Source organism: Mytilus trossulus, chromosome 6 (assembly GCF_036588685.1).
Source record: "Mytilus trossulus isolate FHL-02 chromosome 6, PNRI_Mtr1.1.1.hap1, whole genome shotgun sequence".
Classification (NCBI taxonomy): Eukaryota; Metazoa; Mollusca; class Bivalvia; order Mytilida; family Mytilidae; genus Mytilus; species Mytilus trossulus.
The window spans coordinates 52,657,786-52,662,899 of NC_086378.1; the positions used below are offsets into that span (position 1 = coordinate 52,657,786).

A 5,114-nucleotide genomic window follows, 5' to 3' on the forward strand; every position below is an offset into this window, starting at 1 on the left:
TGATGAAAAAAAAAAGAAAAAAGTTGTAGTCTTGTCGCCACTTTGTTCCTTTGGTTACCATAGCAAGCATAAAATGTACACTATTCATTTCCTGTAGGCCTTTTTTGTACAAATTTTCACCATGAAAGTACTTAGTTGGAATATGCAAGAAAATTCTCACTGAATTGGCATCTAGATCATAAGTCAATGCCACAGATACCTATAATACAATTTTTTGCTGTACTTTGACCTTTGACCTCAAAGTTAAAAGATGACTTTTGTTTACAATTTTGTATCGGGAGCATTATCTGTTTACCCTTTGACAAAATCTTTCGATATTTGGCACATGTGTGCAGCACCTCAAGACAATCTGTTGTGTTCCAAGGACCATCATCCCCAAATTTATCCAAACCTTCCTTTAAGGGAATTGAACCTTATAACAAAATTTCATAGATATCCATTAATTTAAACTGAAGGTATTGTCCGGAAACCAATGTGACTTCAGACAACAACAATGACGACATCATACCATTATACATTCCCAAAAATTGTTTGCGGTCGAATAATAAATGATTAGATCCTCATTTCTCAACCTTATATATTCTGAACTCCCAACTGGCATGACCATCATGACCATGGATCTTTTCCATTTATAATTAATTTTTTTTTGGGGGGGGGGATTTCAAATCAAGGACGAAACCACATGAATACATGAGTACATGCACGTATATAATTGATAGTGACAAAATCTATAAATAAGCATGCTATTTGTTTTTGCAAAATCAAATATGATTATGCAGAGTGGTTTAATTCTTTATTGAAGGCTGTACCTATTACTATAAACTTTTACATTGTATGGTCTTTTAATGGAGAGTTGTCTGATTACAATTATGCAGAGGCGGATTTAGGGGGGCAGGGGGGGGGGTCATATAGGGAATCACTGAAGCGTGACTGGAGGGGGCCCCCTTAGGTCAGTCAGTGGGCCCCCCTTATGAAAATTTCTGGACCCGCCACTGTTATACTACATCTTCTGATTTTTATTGTGTTCCATAGCAGTTTCTTCAAAACCTTTGGAAATAGAAGCACCCTTTATCTTCATCACCTGGTTTGTATAAAAGTCAGAATATGACAACAGAGAATTATTTCCATACATCACAATGATTATGGCCTAAAGAGAACTGTGATAGGTTCATGTAGCCTTGAAATTGGCAATCATATCAAACCTCCTTTGTTAATAAGACGGATAACTTGGCCTGATTAAATGTGACATATACTTAGCAACAGTGTTAACATAACAATTAGTTTATTCTGTTTAGTAATTCAATCCATAAATTTTGATCAAGATTCAAATGCATGTACTGCACAAAACAAAAAATAACAAGGGCATACTACATTGATACTTATAAGTTTGTTCTTTTTTGTGTACATATTTCTAAATAGCACAACAATGTTAACACAATTATTTTAAAAAATACAATTTTTGACTTTTCATTCCCTTATAACAGATTTGTTTTAATATAAATTGATCCCATTTTCTGTTACTCTGTAATAATTTGGAACTAATTTTATCAACACATATATATACATCTTTTTAGAAATTCATATAAACCCTTGCATAACATAAATGACATGTATAAATATTTGCCTATATAAACACATGAAACATGATAAATATCTAAATAGTTTCAGAAAATTTTGAAATATTCTTTCAGATACCCAGTAATATTTTAAAAGATAAAAATTCATAAACAACTAAGTTGATATTCTTAAAATTGTCCTCTATCAAAATTGTCATTTTCAACATTGAGGTCTCTCAATTACTAAAGTAACTTCCAAAATATTACCAAAAGTCAAACATATACATAAAAAACTTAATAGGTATTGAAATGTTCTGTTGTATGAGTCTCCCAAACTGGTTACAGTTTCATGTGTGATTTTCTTTAAGCTCAGTCACCTGAAAACAAATGAAGGAATAGTCAAGCTATACATTTATACATCAGTTTTTTGCTTGAAAATGTTTTAAATTAATTATATTAAATAAGATGAATTTTAATATTATATACATATATTCAAGTACACATATTTGAAGTTTAGTATAATTTTTTAGAAGATTTCACATTCAGGAATTCAAATATATTTGTAGTGAGAGATTAAAACCCTTCTTGCATATCTGGAAAATACACACTTGGTCTCATTAATTTTTATGTGTGTGTCATCTGTGTTTTTATTTGTTCTTAAATTAAGCTGACACTGGTCATATTAAAATGTTTAACAATTCATTTGTTATGCATTCTTATTCTGATTTACATTATGTACTGATGTAATGTCTAGTTTATTTACAGGATTTAAGATTTCACATACTTTATCTCATATGGTACTTTATCAAAATATAGATAAACACGTAAAAAATGTACTTTAAGAGATACTGGTACTCACTTATGAATTTTCATATTAATGCAGTAGGTTAACTTCAAAATCAAGTTGATCCATTTCTCTAATTATAGGCTCCTCTATATGTAAGTCTGTCATCTGATGTATCTTTTATCTGTTTAAAGAAATAACAGATTATAAGGTGATCAATTATTCTTTGAATTGAATTTGGAAAATTGTATTTAAAATCAAATTAGTTATTTTCTTATCTTAAGAACCAGTGGAAAATATATAATGAGCTGTTAGCATCTTACTACATTAAAACATTCAAAGTTACAAGACTTTTTTGTATGATTAATTCTATTTTTAAATGGACAGGTTAATGAATAAAATGATCTAAATGAACACTTTAAAGCAGAAAGGTAAATTGTGATTAACTTATTACTAAACAACTTTACTTGATATATTTGAGTCAAATTAACCTTATATGTTATGCGTTTCAGGATCACACATGTACATGTACAAATGTATCTAAATTCTAATGACAAGATCTCAAAATGTGCTAATTTTAAAATATTTTTTTCAGTTTTGAACTAAATGTTTAAAGTTTGAAATCCTTGCAATTGTATCATGTATATATCACATGTCTAATTTAGTTTCTAATGACACGAAGGACAATAAACAACAATTTTATGATACAAAGGTATTGCTGTCCCAAAAGTTACCATCTAAATAGTGGATTAAGAATCTAATTATCTTAAGATTTGATATACAAGTTTTATTTTTATAAATAAATATATATGTAATCATGATAACCACTTTTCAATATATGTGTGTCTTTCATATGTCATAAAATATAGGTACACTGTATATGTAACAATCAAAATTACAGAAAATTTTAATTTGACGTTCCTGATTTTTAACAAATTAAGCTTACTGTTTACATGTATATCTGACATAAACATACATACATGTATGACTATCCTGATAACTGTAGGATTGTCTTTACTTTTATAAATTGTGACTTGGATGGAGAGTTGTATCATGATCTATCATTGACACTCATGCCACATCTGTTTATACATTTATCTATTCTACATGTACATGTACATGCAAATGTATTCAGTTGTACATGTAGTCGCATTTTGCCTACATGTACATTCATTTTGGCACATGGACATACCTTACTGACATGTACATATTAATGATAAGCATAATAAATAAGGTGACAGACATGTATGGTCTGTTTTGTATATGGAGGATAGTTGCACATGTGATTTTCTCATTGGCAATCATAATGATCATAACCAAATCTTCTTTTTTTATGTAATGTTTGAGTCTGATACATGTAGTTTTTTTTGTTTTTTTTTATTTTAAATTATTATCCTATTCAAATAATGTTTAAACATGATGAATAAAATTGTATAAAATTGCTTTCAGCACAGATCATACATTTGCAGAGAATAATTTCACATTGTAACTAAAAATAAAAGGGAAAGGGGGGATGTATTAAAATTATTGAACGGGCCATATGATTTATCCGAGAAGTAATTTAAAACTTTCATAATTTAAACTATTACCTGTTCCAACTGGTATAACTGTCGCAAAGAATTCTTTTAAACACTATCACTATCATCTGTTTCAAAGTGATCCGCCTTTCCAGTTTTCAAGATGCACAAAATTATGGCATTTAGATCTTTATAGTTTGCTTTTGGTGTCCATGATATACCATGTACTGAGTCTGTTTTAAGGTGGGAGAAAACTGTATAATTTCCAGCATTTGTCCAGCTGAATCATCAAAAACTACTCACGAATGGCTTTAAATTCCTCATATTCCACATTTCCAGCAAATAATACAATAATTTCAGTCTTATAAATAATCTTCATTCCCGTACAGATTTAATTTGTAACTACCTCTGTCTGGAAGTGATCACCCGTACATGTATGCAACAATCTCCTGGTGAGGGAAATAAGTTTCCCAACACCACAAAGTTATGTACTTTTCTTAAATCTTATCAAAATGTTCAATTATGTATACAAATATACAACAGAAGTTCATTTTTCTGTCAAAACTATGGGGGTGTTTGGATATACGCCTAAGGCAGACTATGGTTACCCATAGGTACCTATGGTTTGATATTTTATATGTAAAATATCAAACCATAGGTACCTATGGGTAACCATAGGCTGCCTCAGGCGTATATCCAAACACACCCATTACCAGCTGGTCACAACCTTTATCGGTTTTTAAATTGAAGAGCATCACTTTTGGTATGTCTAAACACCAAAAAGACGAAAATAAACTGCTGTGTCCTGACAGTTTACTGCATTAGAACATTTACATATCAACAGATACCAAAGATGTTATTATCATTTCCTGTTGTATTCATGGTCATCTTTTAGAATATATATCAATTGTTATATTGTAGGCTGTTTTTGTTGAGAAATTAATACCCCTATTTCCCTATATAAGCAGTCAAATTTACTGAAAAATCAAATTCATTTTTTTATACATAATAACCCAATATGACTTTTTAAAATGTCATTTCCCAACAAAACAAGGTGGATACATTACAAAAACACATTTATCTCAAAAAGGCTGTTGAACAAAATTTCCAAGTTCTGCCTGGTTTTCTCTGGCATTGCCTCTTAAAATATTACAATAAAAACAATGTCATTCTTAATTTTGTTAGCCCGTCCTTGTAAATGTCGATCTTTCACAAAGAGATTTAACGGCCGTTCGAATGAAAACTATACTAACAAAG

At 30.1% G+C, this 5,114-nt stretch overlaps 1 long non-coding RNA gene across 1 annotated transcript; it reads right to left on the reverse strand.

Annotated features, from left to right (window-relative positions):
• Positions 1-1,265: 1,265 nt before the first annotated feature.
• LOC134721519 (uncharacterized) lies at positions 1,266-4,433 on the reverse strand. The gene is made up of 3 exons (XR_010107872.1): positions 3,930-4,433; positions 2,416-2,524; positions 1,266-1,933 (listed from the first exon to the last, which is right to left on the reverse strand). It is a non-coding gene; the product is annotated as an uncharacterized LOC134721519 (long non-coding RNA).
• Between the last annotated feature and the right edge of the window lie 681 nt (positions 4,434-5,114).